This window comes from Delphinapterus leucas, chromosome 1 (genome assembly GCF_059928025.1).
Source record: "Delphinapterus leucas isolate spDelLeu-1000000601 "Yukka" chromosome 1, BTC_Dleu_Yukka2, whole genome shotgun sequence".
Classification (NCBI taxonomy): Eukaryota; Metazoa; Chordata; class Mammalia; order Artiodactyla; family Monodontidae; genus Delphinapterus; species Delphinapterus leucas.
The window spans coordinates 160,525,788-160,549,174 of record NC_143129.1 but is presented as its reverse complement, the minus strand read 5'-3'; the positions used below and the strand labels follow the sequence as shown (position 1 = coordinate 160,549,174).

The 23,387-nt window shown below is 50.8% G+C and overlaps 1 pseudogene; it reads left to right on the top strand.

The window, feature by feature from the left end:
- Positions 1 to 21,097: 21,097 nt before the first annotated feature.
- On the top strand, positions 21,098 to 22,654 carry LOC111175460 (acylphosphatase-1 pseudogene; annotated as a pseudogene).
- Positions 22,655 to 23,387: the final 733 nt, after the last annotated feature.

Here is a 23,387-nt window from a genome sequence, read left to right as displayed (position 1 = left end):
ATTAGCCATGTGGACAAAACAAACACTGGGTTCTGGAGGCACTTCTAAAAAGTATGCCCATATGGGTTCTGGCTCCAGCCCCAGAGATGGGACCAAGCTAAGCTTGAAAAAAATATGACTCAGAGAGGTTACATAATTTGTCCAAGGTCACACAGCCAGCCAGAGGACGCACAGGGGCTTGAAACCACATCCACATACTCTTTCCATTCCATCACACAGCCTCAGTGTGTCTTGCATGGGTGCTGAAAAAGGCACCTGTTCCTGGGACAGGTGTAGCATCACCTGGACAGACATACCTAGCAATGTCACTGTGATTTGGGGCAAATTGCCTCATTTGTCTATTGCTCAAATTCTTCAGCTGTTGTATGGGCTGTCAGGTCATTATGGACCTTGAATGAGATAACAAATGTAAAATTGTTCTGTACACTGTAAAGTGCAGTGCACCTCGAGGATGTGTGAGCCTAGGGCTATGGGGAAAGGCAGACCTCAGCAGATGTTAGGGCAGGGGGTTGGGAGCAGCAGGGGAGAGCAGAGGGGAGGGGATGCTGGCTGGGAAAGGATGACAGAGTCCCAGCAGGTTCCAGGGAAGAGGCACACACAGAGACATGTGAGGCAAGAGCCGGAGCCAGGCTCAGGGAGACAGGAGGCATCCTGGCCGGACCACACAGGGCTGGGCTGTGGCGGGGGGGATCCTGAGGTGTTAACAGCAAGGAACCAGAAGACCACACTTCTCTGGAATAGAGCAAGAAATGGCCACACCTCCAGCCTCTGAGCCTCAGTCTTCCCTCTGCCCAGTCGAGAAAATATGTCTACTTTCCCGGGCTGTTGTGAGGATCAGCATGTATGTAAAGTGCCTGAATATAATAGGTGTTCAATAAATCATTTCCATTATGATAAGTATGGTGAGGATTTTGTAAAATGGTGAGGATTATGTAAAAATTACTTAAGATCTCTGAGTCTGTTTTCTAGTCTGTGGAATATAAGTAATCAGATCTACGTCACAGTGTCCTTGTCCTCTTTCCAACCCATGGAGTAGATATGGAACCTACAGAAGGACATGGTAGTCAGACAGGCTTTGGCTCCTTCCAAGAGCTCTCAGCTCCCCATGAAAGGTGGTGAGCTCCCCATCCTTGGAGACATCCAAGGAGACATGAGATGACCTTGTGTCAGTGAGGGAAGGTGATCAATTTCAGGCAAGGGGCTGGGCTCAAGGCCAACAGCCCTTCCAGCTTGGAGGATACACGATTCTACCACTCTGCAAGCTCTCATATAATCAGACTGCCCAGGCTGGCCCATGGTAAACACGACCTTACACTTGGAGTCAGAAGGCAGTGAGCTGAATCTCTTCTCAGCTTCTCGCTTTTTCTCAGAAGCTGCCTGTTCCTGACGAGCACCCAAGGTGCCGCTGGCTGGCTGCACACCTGCAGGTGCCCCTGCTCCCCGTCCCGGCAGCCCCAGGCCCAGACCCAGCAGGTGTGTTTGGAGAAGTACAACCCAAGTGTCACCCTGTACAAGTTCCCCAGCTCAATTACAGTCCCAGTTTTCTTTGCTGTTTAATCCCCAAATCAATATGTGTTCATACATATTTAATCGGGAGGCTGTTTTTATTAAAGTGGGGATAGTTCTACATCTTTCTCCCCACCACTTAGAAACCTTCTGCCAGTCACGAGGAAGATGAGTAGATTAATGGAGGAAAGGCTTAAGCACGGGCTGGGCCTGGTACCCCAGCCAAGCCAGAGAAACTGAGAGCACCGCTCCTGGGCCGTCCCTTCTGCATGGGGCTGGCGTCCTGCTGCTTCCCAGCTTCCTCTCCCCCAGGCCACCTGCAGCTCACCCCTCACCCTCAATTCCCACTGGAGGTCCCTGCCCAGGGATGCTCCCTGGGGTCCTTCCAGACCTGCCCTCCAGCTTCCCCCCGCTAAGGAGCCAGAAGAACAAGGGCCAGCTGCCTGCTGGATGTCAGAGAGTGGAGGTCACCCTCAGCCTTGCCTTCCAGAAGTAATAGATTTCTCCTTCCAACTCCGAGTCAAGGCTGAACAGAATAAATTATCGCCCTTTCACACTGTCACACTCGGCCCCAGCTGCCATCTGCTTCTTCACCAGAATCCCCACGTAGCCAGGCTGGAAGGAACGAGAGGAAGCGTGGACCTGGCAGTCACCGTGCTGGCCAAAGAAGGACAAAGGCAAGAACACTCTGGGGCCTGGAGCAGGAAAGAGGCGGCCCGGACAAGCTTCTCAGCCCTCTGTTCAAACAGGGCTGGAACAGTCATAAGCGGGTGGCAACATGTCAAGTCCCAGCTACACGACATCACATTTCATCCTGGTTGCATCTCTAAGAGACGGAGCCTATACTAGTTTTTTTTTTAAGTATAGTTGATTTACAGTGTTGTATTACAATGCACAGTGATTCGGATATATATATACACTCTTTTTCAGATTCTTTTCCATTATAGATTATCCCTCCCCCTCCTTTCCGCTTCGGTAACTGTAAGTTTGTTTTCTCTGTCTGTGAGCCCATTTTTGTTTTGAAATAAGTTCTTTCATATCATTCTTTTAGATTCTACATACAAGTGATGTCACGTGATATCTGTCTTTCTCAAGACAGAGCCTACTCTTATTGTGCACATTTTACAGAGCAGGAGACTGAGGACCTGTGGTCCCACAAAGAGGAACTAGCAGATACTGGATCGGGGACAGGACCCATGGCGGCCCCGTCTGTGCTCCTAGCTGTTTGGCGGCCCTGTCCCCCACTCCATTATGCAAGAGTCCTCTCCTGCTCCACACAAGCTGGGGGCCATTTAAGGTGACACCTAGAAACCAGACTATTTCAGGAGCACCAGTTACTGGCAGGAAATGGTCAGCCGCAGAGGATCCTGGGGACCTCGGGTGGGGTCAGTGCCTCAGCTCACAGCCATCACCTCCCTCTTCTACCCCTTTGGGGACTCATGCCTAACTTCCACCTGCTCTGTGCTCGGAGCTGGGCTGCACAGATGAGCCAAACCAGGCACGGTCCCTCCCTCATACGACGAACTGTGTTACAGGCGAGACCGACATCAAACAGTGACACCGTGGAGGTGTGTCTGCAGACACAGCCGAGGGTCCTGGTACAGCGTGCCTCTGCCTGGCGTCCTCTTTTCGTCCCTGAGCCCCCCCTGTTGGTCACCTAGCTTCCTGCAGCTCACCCTTCAGCCGAGGCACCGTGCTATGGGCTCTGGGACGGCCCTGTGCCTCCCCTTCCAAGAATTCACCCTGCTCTGCTCGCAACGACTGGATTGCAGAGACCAGGTCTGTCTTATTCACCATCGCATCTTAGGCGTCACTGCAGGAGAGAATAAAGTCGAGGGAGGAGGAAAGAAGGAAGGCAGGGAGGAAGGGAGAAAGGACAGGAGAGGGAAAGGAAGGGAGAGAAGGTGAAATCCGAGGAGAAAGAAAGAATAAGGGGAGAAATGGGGAGAAGGGGAAGAAACTTGGGCCACTTTTGAAAGACCAGATGCACCCCCAGAGGCCCTACGCTCTCCTCTCATCCTGGGCTGAAGTTTGACCTGGTTGCCAGGAACTGGCCAAGATGGTAACAGCAGGAGACCAGCTGCAGTAGGAAAGAGTTAGGTCTTCCATGTGTTTCCCAAGAGGACAACTGGGAATTAACCCCTTTGCAGAGGTCTGGGGTCCACGCCTCTCTTCCCAAAGCTGCCAGAGGCAGAGGGAGGGACACCATGACCTCCAACCATTGACTTTATATCTAATGACTCCGTGAACTTGACAAGAGACTGTGGCAGGACCACCGCAGGGTGCCCTTCCGGCCAAGGAGCCTATGGCCAGTGCTCAGGGACATGCAGAGCTTCTCCAGAAGCTTGTGTGTCTCCCAAAGGAAGCCTTTCCCACACAGGGTCCTCAGGACCACCAGCCAGAAGGGCCCCACGGACACCGCGCTGTCCTGGGCTGACACAACCAGCCGGCCCCCGCTAACCGCTTGGCAGTTCGTGTTTGACAACGGGATTAATTCCTGAACAAAACAGATAACGTAGGCAGTGCGATTCCTCATTTAGCTGTCAGATCGGGATAAAAAATGTGTGAGAGAGAAAAACCCAAGGGAAAAAAAATTGGATAATGATAAATTGTGACTGAACGCTCCAAAGAAACACAAGCCGTCTCTCCCATTGTGTTGTGCCCACTGTCACTTAATTTTGAAAATATTCGAAGTGCTCAGGGCCTTCTCCTTGGCACTTGCCAGCTTCGCCTGAGAAGAGCCTCATCCCCTTTGGTCCACGATCTCATTTCCTCTGCAAATACAGCAAACACAGCAATGCATCAGAGACCCAGGTGGGCACACGAGCCCAGACGCCCTCCTGCCTCTCCTACCTGCCCCGCCAGGCTCCCCCATCACACAGCCCCTCTTGCTGCCACTCCCCAGAGCAGAGGCCTTCGTTCTGCAGATTTTTACAGTATCATTACGATGCTGGCTCAGTAGGGAGACGGAGGAAAGAGAAAAAAAATGTTTTTGCTGTGATAAGTGTCAACTCTGCCAGTATCTTAAAAGGACTGTTGTTTGCAAAATGGATCATTATCCAAATGTACAGAAGCCGCACAGTGAAGCAAGTTCTCCCGGATCAGAAACTGTTTGGCTGTCCCCGGGGGGCAACAGAGGAAAAGCTCTTCTTTAGATGTTTCGTCACACCACACAAGGGTCAGGTGAAACATTAGCAGCCCTCAGAGACTCCTCGGGGCCTGACCAGCGCCCTCTCCCCCAGGAGAGCCTGGAACCTCATGCCTTGGCCAAGGAAGCTCGTCTCCCTGATAATCTCTAAGAACAGGAAGTGGCCTGCTGAGCAGAGATACTTTGGGTCTGAAGGCGGGGGTGGGACGTGGTGACTTGTAGAGAGTCAGGAACTTCTGGGTCCTGCGGATGTGTCTGTGGCCTCTTGGACACCAACAAGGTTCGATGACAGGTCCTTTCCTCTCTGAGTGCCTGTTTGCCCATCTGTGGTCTGGAGGATCTCAGGGGCTAAAAGGAGCGGGCTTCTGGGACAGGCACCACAGTGCAAGGATTGCCTGGGGTTTGGGTTAAGAAACACCCACCTGGGGTGGATCAGCCCAAAACCTCCTAGAAAAGAGCAAATCAGGAGATGGCTCATCCAGTGGGAGAGGAAAAATAGACATGCCATTGCCAAAGGAGATCCTAATGCTGCCCAGAAACGGAGAATGAGTCAGATAGCCTCACATCAACCCTACGAAGCAGGAACTGTCGCCCCCATTTTAGAGATGGAAAGTTGAGGTTGAGAGAGAGAGAATACCTTGCCCAGAAACATAGGCCCATGCTTGCCACTGTCTCACCACAATATCCAGTCTATCATCAAGCTCTGAGTCTCCGGACTCAGCCCACATCCCCCTATCCTAACCACCGCCTTAATCCAAGCCACCACCATCCTTCCTGGAACTGCTACAGGAGCCTCCTGGCTGGCCTCCCTGCCTCCAGTCTAGTCTCCCCACCATCAACCAGAGACTGACTTATAAAATGCGATATCGTACTAGCCCCACCTAAACGCATCAGTGGCTCCATGTTTCCCTCCAGGTGAAACCCAGCCTCCTTAACAAGGTACTCCAGGCTCTCTCCAGTCTCCACCCACTTCCATACACCTTCATCTCTTGCCATTTCATCTTCACACTCCAGCCTCAGCCATCAGAACCACTCTTAGTTTTCCCCAAGGGGCAAATTCTCTTTGCTTCTGGCCCTTTGCCCACGCTGTTCCCTCTGCCTGGTACACCCTCTCCCTTCCCTTTTATTTGGTTCTATCACCCTGAGGTGTCACCTCGTTTAGGAGGCTTCTGTGAGCCCCAGCTCACGCTAATTTCCCATGCCCCTCTATTCTCTCCTGCATCACATCTACTGAAATCACTAGCATGCTGTCGGGGACCCCAATGGCCCAGAACTTAGAGAAATTGAGGACTGTGTCTACCTTATTCATCATTGTACCCTGAGCACCCAGGACCATTCCTGGCACACAGTAGGCACACAAGAACTATTTGCTGGGCCAATGATTGATTTAATGAATAAATGAATGAGAGAATGAACGATGAGGCCAGAGGGAGCTCTCCTCCGTATATCCAAATGTACAAAAAGCCCAGGCAAGTCCATCAATAAGGCAAGCATTCGTTCCTCACAGCCTGTCCTTGGCTGGGAGTCGGGTGATGGATTTCCGGAGGTGATGCATGGGAGCGCGAGAAGGGTGTAGTGGATGCATGGAAGAATAGAATATAGATTTCTATAGATTAATCATTTGTCATTCCTGCCACTCGGCACACTCGTACACACACACTCCTTCCCTCCCCGGACCTCCCCGCTCCCATGAAGAAGCACAACTCATCCTGCCCTTGGACCTTGCAACAGGGGCACACACACTCACAACACACACACAGAACAACATAAACACATTCAGAGAGACACATCACGCAAGTTTGTCCATCACAAAACCCCTCAAACACACAAATTCAGGCACATACTCTGCACTGAATCTTAATTCACAGCTTCCCTGCCACCTAGGATACACACACACACACATGAGAAGTGCACACTTACTGTGACACACACACACTCCCCCAAGCTCCATACCCACCAGCCATGTAAGTGCTCTGAGTTCCCTGAAGCCCATAGGGTCATCCTGGGGCCTGGTCATCTGCATAAGCACTGAGGTTCAGGTTTCCCCACACTCCCTATGCTGGTCATCTGCATAAACACTGAGGTTCAGGTTTCCCCACACTCCCTATGCTGGTCATCTGCATAAACACTGAGGTTCAGGTTTCCCCACACTCCCTATGCTGGTCATCTGCATAAACGCTGAGGTTTTACACTGTGCTGTCAGTGAACATGGCTCTTGGCCCTCTTCCAATCTACCATCCTGACTTCCCGTTATTGGAAACTAAACCCCTTACGTGCCCCACCCTCCCCAAAGCCCAAAGACCCAGACACCCAGGTCTCCGCCTACTCCCAGTAGGAGCTACTTCTTCATTGCACTGGTCACAGCCCAATAGGAATGTCAGTTATTATATCCATTCACTTATTCACTCATTTGTTTACTAAGCAAACACATCACTGCTCGCTCTGCACTATGCCCAGAAGGATGGGCAGTACCTCTACCAAGGGCCTGGCCCATGGAGCTTGCCATCCACAGAGGCCCAGACACTCACAGAAGAACCAAGTCCAAGCGCAGGGAGGTAGCTCGGAGCAGGAGGAGGGTACTGCTGGCTGCAAGTCAGCAGGCAATGACCTCGGCCCAGGTCCAGGGTCCCCTTCAAGACTTACGAAGAAGAGCTTTCTTACAACAAAATGGCAAACAAGTTCTGCCCCCGCTCCCAAGCATGGTGGATCACAAACCCGCCATGCAGAGGGGGGCGATCTCCAACTATGAAGCAACCCCAGAGATGCAGCAGAAAGAATCAGCCCTTCCTGACCTTGTCTATTTTGTCCCTGCTTACACTCTGCGTACCAACTGACACACCAACTTCTTAACTTTCTGAAGGACTGGATGAGAAAAAAGAGCAGACACAGACCCACACAGAGGGCTCCACTGAGGCGCACAGAGATAGTTATTTCCTCCAGGGGATGCCTGTTCATTGCCAGGGGCTTTACAAGCATTAAAATGCAGGGACCCTGAGCTCCTCAGACCCTGCCTCTCCCAGAGAGGCTGAGCTGGGCTGGGCTGGGCTGGGCTGAAAGGGGCTTCTGGTGCCCCTTCTACTGGACTCAGTTTTCTGGAACCTCTATTTCCTCCCTGGAGAGCACTTTCATTCCAGCACCTCTGTGGATGCTGAGGCCCAGAAGGGGGGTACGTGGTACCACATTCCATTGCTTTTCATCTCAGTCACACTCAGGTTGTTTCAGCATCCTGCCTGCTGCCTCTCTCTCTTCCCATCTCCCTTTGAAGTCGTTAAATAAAGATGGCTGTAGATTACAGCCATTTCAGCTGCCTGGAGTGGAAACTTCTCAGGCTGCCTTCCCTTTTGGTATTAGCCTGTTGCTCTGTTCGGGGGGAGGGGAGCCTGAAGTCCCTGCTCCAGGTTGGCCAACACCAGGCCTTCTCCCTCCCACAAGTCATGCGCATTTGTGCAGGAATGACTTGGCATCTCTTTGTTGACCATCCTCCCAGGAAACTTTGCAATGACTTTACTGGCCCTGTGAGCACTGAGCTGGGCATCTGTGGAGATGCTGTCAAGGGCCCCAACATGGGCTCCCAAGAATGGCTTGGGGAGCCCTCTGTGGTGCTGAAGACAGGTTCCACACCTCCGTCCTCTGAGAGTTTAAAATCAGCCTCCTGAAATTATGGCCTGCTCAGCACTGCACTGTGGGAAGATGGCCAGCACCTCACCTCCCTTGCTAGTACAAATTTGACTTCCTTTGGGCAAATTTCCTCTCCCCCATCCTTACCAAGCTTCTGTCTTCCATCCTGCTCTCTCTATTGGCCCTGCCATCCTTCTCTGCAGCTCAAACCTTCCAGTGGTACCTCTGTCAGCGGCAGCAGAGTGAAGTTTTCAGAATGCAAGTCATGTCACCCCACTGCTGTAAACACACAGTGGCTTCCCTTTGCTCCTACAGCAAAAATTAAATTCCTTAATTTCTTGACGTACAAGGCCGCGCATGCACTGGTCCCAGGCCACCATCCCAGCCTCACCCCTACTGGCTTTTTGCTGTCCTGCTACCATCCCTTTGCCTTCCCTGGGGTGGGTCTTTGTCCAAACTTGCCCCTCCCCTTCTTTGTCTAACACATTCACCTTACAGAGCTCGGCTCCTGTGTTGCATTCTCTAGGAAGTCTTCTCTGGTCCAACCATCCAGGCTAGGTCCTCCTAGGATTGCTGTCTTAGAATTGTTCTTTCTTTCTAAGCACTTGCCTTGGTTTTAATTAATCACTCATTTCTGTGACTATTTGACTAGTATCTGCCCTTACATTCCCAATAGACTGTAAGTTCCATGAGAATAAAGACTTTGTGTGTTTTTATTCAGAGTCATCACCAAGACCTAACACAATGTCTTGACCGTTATGGGCTCTCAGTACACATTTATTGGATGGACGGATGGATGGATGGATGGATGGTTGAGAAGATGCTCATTTCTGCGTGTATGAGGGAGCTGAGAGCTTCCTTCCAGGCCATCCCAATTCTCAGATCATGCCATTTTATCAGACCAAATGGGAGCGTGGCTCCTGGGAAAAGAAATGAGAAACAGACCCTTCCTTGCAGCCCCACTTTGATTGCTCAGTGCCATACAATGTCAAGGGCAAGGGCCTGGGTGTGAAACTGGATTCCTGAGCAATACACCCTTTACGACATGAAACACAATGACTGCAGAAGCCCCAGAGCTAACAATCCCGGAACCTCACAGACCAGCCCACCTCCTGGTAGGACTCAACTTAAACAAGCCAGCTTCAGGTTTAGAACCAAGGCCAGAAAAATAGACTAGGAAAATTCTGGAAGTCACAGAGATGTTGTGGTGCTAAGAGGGACCAGAACCTAGAAATCCAGACCCTTGATTTCAAACCTGATATTCACCCTCTCAAAACATGACCCAGGCTGTCTTCTTTCACTCTCATTCCTGTCCCCAAGCCAGGCCCCGTTGACGGGCTTCATCCTGCAGAATCCAGCACTGAGGCCTTTGGTTAGTTCCTCCACCCCTTTGAGGGGTGGCAGTGACTGACAGCTCATCCCTCGGTCCCCACCCATCCCCAACACACACCCCACCCCATCAAGCCCCAGGTTTTGTTCTGAAGATACGACGCTCTTCGATGCTGCTAGAAATTACAACGCACTTTCCCTGGTTAGTCACCCCTGTCACTAAAACCAGGGAAAGAACCTGCTTCTTGTCTTCCAACCCTCTCCTCCCAATGCCTTTTCAAAGAGAAGGGGAAAACCACACAGCGACAAGAGCGACACCCCCTTGCCGCTCCAGGCATTTTAATGAATTCCAGCCTTCAGGGAGAAGGACGGCTGTGTTAACGGTGCCGGTGAAAAATGAGGGGAGGAACAGTGAAGCAAATTTCTTTTTATTGACTTTTAGTGAGCTATTTAATCCAAACAGCTCATTATCCGCAATATAAATATACTATATAATGGATTTTGCAATAAGAACAATTAGTTTTGCAATTAGCATGAGAATAAGCTCTCCCCCACTGCAGAGCAGGCAAGGCCCAGACAGTGGGAGCTGGCGGAAGCTGGGGGATGGGGGGAGAGGTGGGAGGGAGGGAAGAAAGCAGCTCTCCAGGTGGAGAGGGCAGGGCTGCCCCCAATCCCAACCCCACTGCCCAGTGGGGCCCCAGATGGGCAGGAACATTGTCAGTAGACAAGAGAGCAGAGCCACGTAGGTAGCTGTGAAAAGCACAAGCTTCCGGCAGATCTGCGCTCAAGGCTCAGCTCCATCACTTACCAGCTGTGCAACCTTGAGCAAGTCACTTAAGGTCTCTGAGACTCCGCTTCCTCATTTGAAAACACAGGCATCACTCTAATATCTCCTCATGGAGTTGTTAGGGGGACGACGGGAGGGGATGCGTCCGTCCCTGGCACAAGAGTACGTCCTCAGCGAACACTCCTGAGGGCGCTGAGCTGGGATTTCTTTGCATCTCCAGGGCTCACCTCCAGGAAGGAAGGAATGATGTCTGTCTAGCTCACCACTGCATCCAGCCGTACATAGTGGGCACTTGATAAATATTTGTTGAATAAATGTTGCTAAGTGAATGAAACCCAATGGCTGCTTGGCCCAGTGCCTGATACATAGTAGGCACTTAATAAATATTCCTTGAATAAATGTTGCCAAGTAAATGAAACTCAGTGGCTGCTTCCCTGCTGTCGGTAGCAGCAGCCTTGTCTCAGGGAACCTTGCAGACAAGCATACCTGCCGAGACCAGCCTGCGAAAAAGAGCACCTCTGCAGCCCCATTTCTTTTTTTTTTAATTGAAGTATAGTTGATTTACAATATTATGTTAGTTTCAGGTGTACAGCAAAATGATTCAGTTATACATATATATGTATATATCTGTATTCTCATTTTTCGATTCTATTCCATTATGGTTTATTACAAGATATTGAATAGAGTTCCTTGTGCTCTACAGTAAATCCCTGTTGTTTATCTATTTTATATGTGGTAGTGCACGTCTGCTAATCCCCTACTCCTAATATATTCAACACACACCCCCTTCCCCTTCGGTAACCATAAGTTTGTTTTCTATGTCTGTGAGTCTGTTTCTGTTTTGTAAATAAGTTCATTTGTATCATTTTTTTAGATTCCACGTGTAAGTGATATCACGTGATATTTGTCTTTCTCTTCTGACTTCACTTAGTAGGATAACGTCTAGGCCCATCCACGTTGCTGCAAAGGCCATTATTACATTCTTTTTATGGCTGAGTAACATTTCCTTCTGTGTGTGTATGTGTGTATATATATATATCACATCTGCTTTATCCATTCATCTGTTGATGGACACCTAGGTTGCATCCGTGTCTTGGCCATTGTAAATAGTGCTACTGTGAACATCGGGGTGCGTGCATCTTCTCTAATTAGAGCTTTTGTCTTTTCCGGATACATGCTCAGGAGTGGGACTGCTGGATCGCATGGTAGGTCTATTTTCAGTCTTTTAAGGAACCTGCATATTGTTTTCCAGGGTGGCTGCACCAGTTTACATTCCCAGCAGCCCCACTTCTTGACTCTCCCAACCTGCTCTCTCTGCTGCCCCTCAGCCAGCTCCTCAGCGTCAGGGCCTCCCACCATGCCCCCTCCTCTCGGTGGCCCCAGAGCTTTCCTGAACATCACTTAACTTCAGCCCTTGTCCCTCCAGCTGCCCGCAGCCCCTCACCCCTGCCCTGAACGGGAAAGGTGAGTACATTGGTGCGCTCACCAGATATAATGGGGAGGTGTGCCCATTATATCTCGCAGGCAAAGAGGTCAGGCTGGCTGTGGGGCTTTCCAAATGCCCCCAACGTGGTAGAGAGTTAAGGCATAGACTCTCAGCCAGACAGCCTATGTCTGTATCCAGGAGCTCCATTTTCTAGCTATGTGACACTGACCAGGCCCCTAACCTCATTTGCCTCATCTCTAAAATGGAAACAATAATAGGTTACTTATGGCTTAGAGTTTGGGGAGGATTAAACGACAAATCTGTGGGAGGCACTAGTGCCCGTCACACAGTACGATTTCAACAAGTGTTAACTACCATTGTCACCACCATCTCATTGTGGGCTATCAAGAGCACACAGACCACACTCTTGGGATCCAACTCAGCCACCATCTGGCCTCTCTCCAGGGAGCTTTGCTGAAAGTCCTTCACATCTTAGCTAGTCCTGACCAGGTCACAGGCTCACTTTCAATACTACACACATGTGATGTCCTTTAATCCTCACACCTCTACGAGGTAGGTTTAGGTGTTGTACAGGTGAGCAAACTGAGGCTCAGGGAGATAAGGAGACTTGTCCAGGTAAGCGGTGGAACCAGGGCTCAACCCCAAATCTGCCTAAGCTCCAACCTCTTCTCCAGGCACTGAATGTGATGCTGAAGACCTAAACGGAGGCAGGGAAGGAAGGGCCGTTTTATCCTCCTACTCGAGTCTCCAGATGTTCCAACCCGGACTGTGCTGGGTAACTGCCCCAGTGCCACAGGCGGGACCCCATGAGGGAAAGGGGGTGGTGCCCTGGAATCCTGAACCGCGGATTCCCCTAGAGTCAGCCCCAGGGACAGAGGGTCTGGGCAGAAGCAAAGAGCAGCCTCCTGTGCTCACCAGGGACTTCCTGACCTTGGGCTGCAGCTGAAGTGACCTTCAGGGCCCCACTACAGCTGGCTACCACGTTGGGGACATTTGGAAAGCCCCACAGCCAGCCTGACCTCTTTGCCTTCAAGATAGAATGGGGGGGCTGCCCTGGTGGCGCAGTGGTTGAGAGTCCGCCTGCCGATGCAGGGGACGCGGTTTCGTGCCCCGGTCCGGGAAGATCCCACATGCCGCGGAGCGGCTGGGCCCGTGAGCCATGGCCGCTGAGCCTGCGCATCCGGAGCCTGTGCTCCACAACGGGAGAGGCCACAACAGTGAGAGGCCCACGTACCGCAAAAATAAAAAAGCTATAATGGGAACACCTCCCCATGGCCTCTGCGTGCCAGTGTGCTCACCATTCCTGTTCAGGGCAGTGGTGAGGGGCTGCGGGGAGCTGGAGGGACAAGGGCTGAACTTAAGTGATGTTCAGGAAAGCTGTGGGTGGATGGTGAACGTCTGGCACACACAGCCTCCAGGCAGAAAACAGAAGTCTCCCTGGCATGTGAACACATGGGCGCGGAACACACAGCTCCTGCCCTGCTTGGAAAGGGGGACGGTGCTGGGACCCCCAAAGGCACAAGGCTACTGAAAGCTGATGGGAGGCTCTCCGGACATAATGGCCAAGAACGCTGACTTCAGGGCTCACAGCCCTGAGGCCAATTCCCAGTCTTGTTATTTACCTGCTCTGTGACCTTGGGCTAGTCAAGTGTTCTTTCTGAGCCTCAGTTTCCTCATCTGTAAAGTGGGACAATGATAATACCATACCTCCTAGGGCTGGAGCACGATAAGGTGTGGAAAGTGCCAAACACAGGTTCTAGCGCCCACCAGATGGACGCTGTTGCTCACTAGCTTTCTGCTTTAAATGCAAGGTTCTGGGAAAAGAAGTAAGACAGGGGCCTTGTGAGGCATCCTCTCCGGGTCTCAGTTTCCCCGCCTGTCCAAGCCGATGGGGCCTATGGTCTCAGCACCCTTCTCCTCTCCCTGCTCTTGCCCTCGCTCCTGCCTGCAGCCTCCCCTGTTAGCTGCCTGGTTCGGTGTCCCGGCTGGGCCCAGTAGCCCTTTGGCAGGAGAGCAGAACGGAGCGCTGTTAGTCACGGTGTAGAGCGGTACCATCCATCGGGGGAGGCCAGCGGGACACAGAGAGGTCATCTCCATTACAAACTTGCTGTGATTAAGCCATTACTTGCCGTAATGGGATCCTTTCAGTTGGAGGTGATGCCTGCCACAGCCGATAACGCTGCCGACGGCCACTTCGGCCTGGCAGTCTGCAATAACACAGGCTCTCTCCTCTGTGACATGCTCAAGTTCTCACACTCATCAAATAGTCCATTTTCCAGCACAACTGGGTACACTTCCCCGTGACAAATACCTGTTTGCTTTTAATCTGTTACAAGCCGAAGAGGCCCAAAGGAAGCACTCCATCACAGGAGGAATGTTTTCATAAGCGTGCTCGGGAGGGGCCCCCGAGGGAGGGGCCGAACAGCAGTGCGTGGCTGGGATGTCTGAGCACTTAGGGGGTGTTCTGCCAGTCCAGAGCTGAGTTTGGGAGGAGGGGATGTGCTGGGGTTGCTTGGTTCTGGGGTGAGTGGGGAGGGTCACACAGACGTGCAAGGCATACTTTTATGTGTCTGTGCTTGGGGAGGGTGTGGAGAGCGGTGCCCGGGGGGACTCAGCCCTTGGTGTGTGCATGGGTGTGACTGCAAATGCGTGCCCCCGAGTAAGGGCAGGAGGTGTATGATACCTGCAGTGTGTAAGGATGGATAAGTGCCCAGGGGTGTGTGTTCACATATGTGCATCGGACCTGGAGCTTCCACAGCGTGCAGCAGTAGCACTGCGTATGGGTGTGCCTGGGTGAGGACGCGTGTGTGTGCGTGCTTGAATTCCTGGGCACATGATAGGGAGCGTAGGTGTGTGTGAGCGTGCGTGCGTCCACCTGAAGAGGGTCGGGGCGCGGTCTAACAGCACGACCAGCTTGCCCGGGGCCTCCTGGGAAGACAAACAGGGGCCCTGAGCACACACCCTTAAGTCCTCAGATTTCAGGCCAAGATTGTTCCAACACCTGGAAGCTGGGGATTCACTCTGAGCCAGGTTTGGGGGACAGGGACGGACGGGGGTGCTTCAGAGACCAGAGGGGCCCTCCCCAAGCCTAGATTCTGGATGCAAAGTCAGGGCCTCAGGTGAGCTCTGTTCCAGATTGAAACCAGAGTCTGCAAGAGCTTGTGCATCTGCAGATGGCCTTGGGGCGGGAGGAGTAAGGAGGCTTGGAAGTCGGCGGCGCTGGAGCCACGCAGCAGCCCAGCAGCAGCCCAGACCCAGGGCTCAGAGGATCCACGGAGGAGGAGGGAGCTCGGATGGTGGAGAGGACGGCAGCTTCACGCCCAGGAGTTACTAAAAGGGACACTACAGCTTGGGGCTCCCCAGTTTTCTGATCCGAAGAATGTGCTGGAGGGCAACAATGGGAGGAAATGTGCCCTGGACATCAGCACATGCCCGGCCCCGGGCCAGCCACACCGTCAGTAGCATCCACACCACTACGCGCTCAGCCCTCGGCATGCAGAGACCCTCAGAGACAGGTTTACAATCAGAATCCCCCAGGACTTTCTAAAAATCTTTACTGAGGACCACCTCTGAACCCCCCAAGTGTGTTGTGTGCATTATTTATGATGACCACAGCAGGGTGATGATAAATAGCTACTGTGGGTCAGGCATGGGCATGTGCTTCACACACACAATTTCATTTATAAATAACAATTCCTAGTGATAACAGTGGCCCACTGAGTGCCTGATGGGAGCTTCCCACATGCCAGGCACGAGGCTTTGTGTCTACAGTAATCTTAAAACCTCGCTGAGGGGTGAGGGGCAGGGCAGGGCAGCTGAATGTCCCCGGTGCCACAAGTAACAAGCTGAGGACCCGACGCTGAACTCTGGCCGATCTTCAAGGAACGTCCTTGAGGAAAGTATTCCAGCAGGATCATCTCCTGTTCCTGCCTTCACCCTGGAACCTTACACAGCCGAGCAGAAGGTGAAGCTTAGGGCGCTGGTTCACGGACTGATGGAGACTGTGCTCATTAAACAATCAGATGGGTGGAAAGGACCCAAGTCCTCCACGTCAACAGAAAAAAGTAGGAAAATGCCAAGGAAAAGCTCCTGATCCTTATATTCTACACAATACAAACAGTAGCATTCCCAAAGCGTTTCACTTTCATATGCTTTTTTCCTGCCAAGGTCACACAGAGAGGGGATGTCAGAGCCAGGGTGAGGCTGAACCTCCTTCTACCACCCACTGTGCCAGACATCCCAGGCTGGGAATGAGCATGGACTTATTTTTCTCAGTTCTGAAGAGAACGTACTGGAAAATGTATGGTTGTGTCTTCTCGTGAATGTTTAGTCTGCTTTCTAAAGAGATGTGTGCAAAAAACGTGGTCAGGATAAGGTCCAGACGAGGCTGAGGGTGGAGAAGAGGTACGGGCGGGAGTGGAGACCTTTGACCTTGAGGATGTCCCTTGTGACCTTGAGGACTTGGGGGTAGAAACTCAAGTTCTGGATTGGTGGATGTGAGGACAGCAGAAGGCAGGAACTTCCTGCCAACAGTGGTACCACTGAGAAGGGAAGAAGGGGAGAACGCAGATATACTGACCACCAGCTGTGGGCCAGGCCCGGGGCGAAGCCCTTATACGGAAGATCCTATGGCATCACCCCACTCCACCACCCAGAGCGTAAAATGTCCATCGTAAATGAGGACATTGAGACTCAGGAAGTTGAAGTGATTTGCCCCAGATCGAACAACTCGGCAGCAGGGAAACAGGATATGCAGCCAGATCTGGTGGGTTCTTTCTCCCATATGTCAAACTTGGGGGTACTGTGTACCCCACTTCTGAGCCCTCTTGGCACAGCTGTGGGCCCTGAGCATCTTTACCCTCCCTGTCCTCAGCTTTCGGCTCCATTACGAGCGCCACTCATCACAGAACCTGGAATCTCCTTGCCCTGGGAGCCAGGGGTCAATGCTTCCATCTCTGCCCCATCCTCCTTCCCAAAACACTGACCGGGGACCCTCTCTCGGTTCTTTGAAGGAGCTGGTTGCTCCTCCCAGCCTCTCCCAGGTGCCCTCCTCCACAGTACATGCCCCAGATCAGCGCAGGAGAAACTTCTCTCGTCCTTCTTATCATCCCCAGGGGATTGCTGCTCTGTCCAGCACATTCCAGGGGAGGAAAAGGATCCAACACTGATCATCTGGGACTCCTGCCTGAGAAATGGCCCTTTCTCCAGACCACGACCCTCCCCCAATGGACATTTAGTTCACCTCTAGAGGAAGAAATGGACTGCCTGGTAAATGAATAAGTTAAATTCCTAGTTATCCTCCAGATCTCAGACTAAACATCACTTCCTCAGGGAAGCCCTCCCTGACTCATCCTCAGACTCTGATTGCACGGCACACCAGTCCTTCAGATAACACCAGTTTACAACCAAACCATAAATAGCGTGACACAGTGTTGGACATCTGTCCCCCCTACTGTGCCCCATGAAAGGGGAGCTGGGCCCGTGAGTCATGCCGCTGAGCCTGCGCGTCCGGAGCCTGTGCTCCGCAACAGAAGAGGCCATAGCGGACTCTACTGCCACCTGGTGGTGATAAGTACATATTGCAGGAAGAGTATTCTAAAAGGAAAAACGCAGCCAACGTGGACCCACCCACCCCCACCCCCACCCCCAGGCAGAACCACCCTTCACAAAGGGAAGGCACAGAATAGGGCAGAAGTGACTGGTTTAAAAGAGAAATTAAATTCAAACTGCAATTACTGAGTATTTGAGGCACCTGAGTTGGGCTAAGTCTGCCCCAACCCTATGCCCCAACCCTTGATTACCTTAACTATAATCAAGACAGACATAAATAATTCTAACGCAAGGCAGACTGAAGTCCAAGTCCAGAGCTATCACATCCATTGAGTGTGGGTGTTGCATCTCAGCTTGAACTAACCACAATACTCAGTAATATAGGCCAGGCATTGAGCAAAGTGGTTTCTCTTTTTTTTTTTTTCTCCAGCAAAACTTTACAACAATCTTTTGAAGTAAGTCCAATTAGCATCCCATTCTGCAGATGAGTCAACTGAGGCTCAAAGAAGTGAAGGTGAAGCCTCTTACCCAAACAGCTAGTGAATGGTAGAGAAAGGATTCAGATCAGGCTTAGATTTGACTGACTCCAGACTCCTCGCCATTTCTTTAGAGTCTCCTACCTGCTCTAGACCCAAAGTGGCCTCTTGAGATTCCAGGGCCCACCAGAAATCAGAATCTCCCCTCCTTATAACCTCAGCAGATCTCTGGAAGGACTAGATAAGCACAAAGAAAAGTGGTAGAAGTGTCTGGCTCATACCTTTGTTCTAGCCCACCTTCTTGTCCACCCCCTCCTCGGCCTCTATTCCACAAGACCCTCACCCTCTGGAGGTTCTCCCAGGTCTGCCTGCCCCAGGGGGAGAGAGGTTGCCTGTCCTGAGCCTCAAGCCCTGGCTCTGCGTCATCTCCATGCCAAGTCCACAGCCCATCTGGGCAGCTCAGAGCCTTGTTTGCTGATTCGCAAGTTCATAGTATGGGCCAGTGCTCCCCAGAGAGAAATACAAAACCATAATTGTCCCCGGATTGGCTTGTGTTCTTTGTGGAAAGAAACAATACACAGCCTTTGTGTTTTAAAAAAAAAAAAATTACTGAAACAAAAAATTTCCAGTTCACACTCTTTTGAATTGAGAGAAATAAGTAAACACTATTTCCCAAATCTATGTTCAGTGGGAAGCCTCCTTTTATTATATTTATGTAAAAACATGAGCCGAATATCATCCTACATCACTATAAAACACATTCAATAATAAAATGCAAACGCTATTTGCAAAGAATTACAGAGGATCAAGTTCTGGCCGATTGCAAGGAGTAGTTTAAAATTAAGAGTTTTAAGCTTCACGTATCCCAATTTTATTTTGTAATAATCTATGCCTTTAACTTACCCTGTTTATATTTGCTCCGAATAACGTAGCCAAAAATCCACTGCACGTTGATTGTGAAAAGGGTAACTCATTATCTGCTTTTGCCCAGAAATAACAGAGGAAGAAAAGAAGGTGTTTGCTTGCACTCCCACAATTCTTTGGAAATATTTGCTTTCAGACATTTTGTATTATTGTGCAGTGAGCATATTTCTGCATGGGAGCTTTGCAATTTTGAAAAGATACCAAGAGGAGCAGAAAAAGAAACTAAAGAAGTTTTGCTCATTCTTTAGCCCAGGTTAACGTGGAGCTTAATCTGCATACCCACCTGAGGGATTCTGGGACATTGCAGTGGCTCTCCTGGGAGTATTTACACGAAGGGCCTGCAAGGAGGATTTCGGGTGGTTGCTGGAGGGATCTTACACCCTATGCCATTAAAGGAATATGGAGAGCCAACCCGCAGCGCTAAAGAAGACGCTCTGGGGAGGATGGCAATTGGAGGAAAGACACCCTAAGCCAAAGGAGTGGATGAGTATATGGCTGACTGTGCCAGTGAACAGGTAAGAGTCTCTTTAGTGCTGTCAAGAGCCTTGGTCACCCAGTAGGGAAGGACAGGAGACCCTAGCAATGCCAGGGTGGAGTCCAGCTCCTGTGACTGCTGGCCAGTCCCTAGGAACGGACCCCAAATCCACCCAAATTTTTACATAAACCCTCTGGGATTTATAGACCACAGAGGCTTGGAGGTCTCCTCCCTCTAAACTGAGGGAGAGAGGAGGTGTACCCAGCAGGAGGATGGGCAAGGTCTAGGAACCAACACTGAAGCCTGGTCCATCCAGGGTCCTGACCACCACCCAGTCCCCATTTCCACTCCTCCATCTCTGCCTGCCCTTCTTTTTCTCCTTCCTTCATCCATCTTGCTCACTCTTCCTCTTCCCATTACCGCCAACAGTCACATTAAAATCTCTGACTTTTTGTAGCATATTTTGCTTTCTCCAGAGCACTTTTTGTACACAAATACTTCTTAAACTGGGGTGCATAGCCCTTGGGGGGCTCCCATCCATGGGCCAGAGAATTTTCAGAGCCACGTGACACACATGGCCCATCTTGCTGGCATCAAAATTACCCAGTGGTAAATAACTTAAAACACTGGCTTTGTGTTAAAAGAAACAACATGGGTATATTATGGAGCAGAATGCAAAATGCACATAAAATTTTTAGCTACAGTAAGACTTCAGATAAATTGTGAGCCTGTGGCAGGCTGCTTTAAGCTACACCCTCAAACCCCCAGGTACCTGTTTACTCTCTTTTGCCATTAGGTTTGGCTTTGTTGGAAAAGTTGGAGAAGCTCTGACTTACTTTATCCCATGAAATCCTCACAACAGCCCTTTCAAAGCAAGGCAGTTTTAGAGATGGAGGAACGGGGACCAGATATGCTGAGTAACTTGCCCCAAGTTACCCAGCAAGCAGGTGTCAGAGCCTAAACATCGTCCAGGTATTCTAACTCCAAGTCCGGTATTGACTCCACACCGGGGTACTGCCAGGCACATTCAACCACTGGGGCAACAGGCCCCGGAGACAGGTAGTGATGGGCCCACAGCTAGGGAGGATCCTCTGCAAATTTATAAAGTCCTCCCCCATAATCCATGGCTTCAAAATTCATAGGCAAGCAGGTGCTCCAAGCCTGCGGAGCTAAGACGCAGATGGCTGCAATTCTGACATCACCCAGATAAGCCACTGTCAACTCTGGACCGCCAGCCTCAGAAGCTGAGGGCAGGGAGATTGGGAATTCTTGGTTGTTGAGATCGGCAGTTCTTTCTGGTAAGACTCAAAAGGCAAGAAGTTGACACATGGGGACCCAGGTGGCCCTGCTCTCTTCCTCAGTGCTCAGTGCTGTCAGGGCAGATACTCGGCTCCCAAGCCACTGGGCCCAGCAGGACTGGAGTCAGCTGCCGAATGGTTGGCTGGAGAAGGATTTGAATCCAGGTCGGGCTGACTCCCAACCCCCAGCCCTTCCCACGCTGCCTGAGGTTATGAAAGGAGTCCCATCCTGGAGTCAGGATACCTGAGTTCTAGACCAGCTTCTCCAAAAGGAGCTGTATGACTTGGGCCAGTGCCTTCCGATTCTAGTAGAGCGGGAAACACTCTGGCACCCAGGGGTTCTAGAGCCAGAGCCACCTGGGTTCAAATCCCAGTTTTTCCACTCACTAGCTGTATGGTCTCAGGCAAGCTTTCACATGCCTGTGCGTCAGTCTCCACATCTGTAAATGGGGACACGATTGGTGCCCAGCTCACAGGATCGTCGTGAGGATTAAACGTCATCCACACAAGGCACTAGGAAGAGAGCCCGGTATGGAGCCATGCTCAATAAAGGTGAGATGTTACCGTATAAAAATGAGAGTGAAGGGGGTCAAGTGGCAGCCGCAAGGACCCACACCCTCGCAGCAGTGAGTCTGATTGGCAGGTGGGATGGGAGCCGCGGTGTCGGTCTTAAACAGCTACCTCTCCCATTGTCCCCCAGCAGCTCAAGCCCCGAGTCCCGTGGCTGGTATTCATTCAACAACTTTTTACTAAGTATCTGTTGCAGGAAGGGGGACCCCTTCCAGGGCCTGAGAGTGGGCTCTTGTCTAACACTCGGAAATGAATTGTCCGAGGAGGCATGTGCTGACAAAGCAGGAGACTTTATTGGGAGGGGGCACCCAGGTGGAGAGCAGGAAGGTAAGGGAGCCCAGGAGGACTGCTCTGCTACATGGCTTGCAGTCTCGGGTTTTATGGTGATGGGATTAGTTTCTGGGTTGTCTCTGGCCAATCATTCTGACTCAAGGTCCTTCCTGGTGGCGCACACGTCGCTCAGCCAAGATGGATTCCAGTGAGAAGGATTCTGGGAGAACATATGGACTGGCATCTCCTGTCTCCTTTTGACCTTTCCGGAATTCTTCTAGTTGGTGGTGACTTGTCAGTTCCGTGTTTCTTACCAGGACCTCCTGTTGTTACAATAACTCATGCAAATGGCTACTATCTTGCCTGGCCAGGGCAGGTGGTTTCAGTCAGTGTTTCCCCTAACATATCTACCCTGGGCCAGGCATGGCTAGTGTATGGGGGACACAAAGGAGAGCAAAACCAGACGCAAACCCTGTGTATCTAGAAGAGAGACAGTGAACAGACCCACAAGGAAATGACAGCCAGTGGTAAATACTACATGGGAAAATAAATCAGGGGGAGGGGATAGCAATGGGGAGGTGTTTTAGATGAGCTGTTTCGGGAAGCCCTCTCTGATAAACAAAGAAGTATTTATCATTTGTAAATAGTATTTAGCCGCCCTCAGCTTCTGAGCTCAGCCAAGTTCCCAGCTGGGGGAATCGTTGGCGTGGTGGTCACCCATGTGATCCCAGAGGCCCGCAAGGAAGACAGGGAGGGTTTGAGCATTGCAGAAGGGGACGCCCTGATATCAGTGGATTGTGACATTTTGGGGAAGGTGCTGGGGGTGATGGTCCACGAGTACACTCAGGTTGAAGGTAAAAAGCTGGGATTGGGAGGCTGGATCCAGAGTACCGACTGGAACACAGTACAAGGCCAATTGCAGGGTCCCATCTCTGAGGTGCGTCATCCGCAGGAATGCTTGAGACACGAGGGGGTCTCAGATCACACACCGACAGAGCCAGCTTCAACAGTGAGAAAGTCATCTTAAAGTCAGACTGCTCAGCTTTCCAAATTGTGAAATAATGGCCTGAATTTAAATTTTCCAAGATAAATTCAGTGGTTTTGTTTTTTACTGTTAATAGAGGTAGAACTATTCTGTGTTGTGTTAGAATTTACCTGTAAGTTATTTTAGTATCAAGTACACGAATGTTACTGTATATTTTACGTATGATAGGATTACAACTGCACACAATTCTAATCTAATTCTAATAAAAACACGCTAGAGCCTTAAAAATATTGATAACATTTACAATATTGTAATACTATAAACAATAATTATTAAGAAATAGAGAAGCAAGAAGATATAGGACTCTGAGAGAAGAACATTCCTGGCAGAGGAAACAGCACAAGCAAAGGCTCTGAGAATGGGACAAGCCAAGGACTTTGGCTTTTATTCTCAGTGTGAGAAGGTAGATTGCTTTTTTTTTTTTTTTTTTTACTTTTGGCTGCATTGGGTCTTCATTGCTGCGCGTGGGCTTTCTCTAGTTGCGGCGAGCAGGGACTACTCTTCATTGCGGTGCGCGGGCTTCTCATTGCGGTGGCTTCTCTTGTTGCAGAGCACGGGCTCTAGGTGCGTGGGCTTCAGTAGTTGTGGCACACGGGCTTCAGTAGTTGTGGCACGCGGGCTCTAGAGCGCAGGCTCTAGATTGCTCTTTAAAGCAGACAACATAACAGGTGTTTTTCATGCCTATCAAATTCAAAATGCTAATCCACGAGTCCAGGGGGTTGACCCACCTTGTCCAAGGTCACTCACCACCCAAAAGTCCCTTCCTATTGAGACAGAAAAAAATAAAAATAGACTACATAGTAGCCCAATGAATGTGAAAAGCCTTGTTTTCATCAACAGAAAGGGGGGAAAAATGAATCAACACAGCCTCCTCTTCACGCTGAACAGTCAGTCATAGTTAATGTACAGATCACAGAGGCAGGTAACTCATACATGCTTAGTAG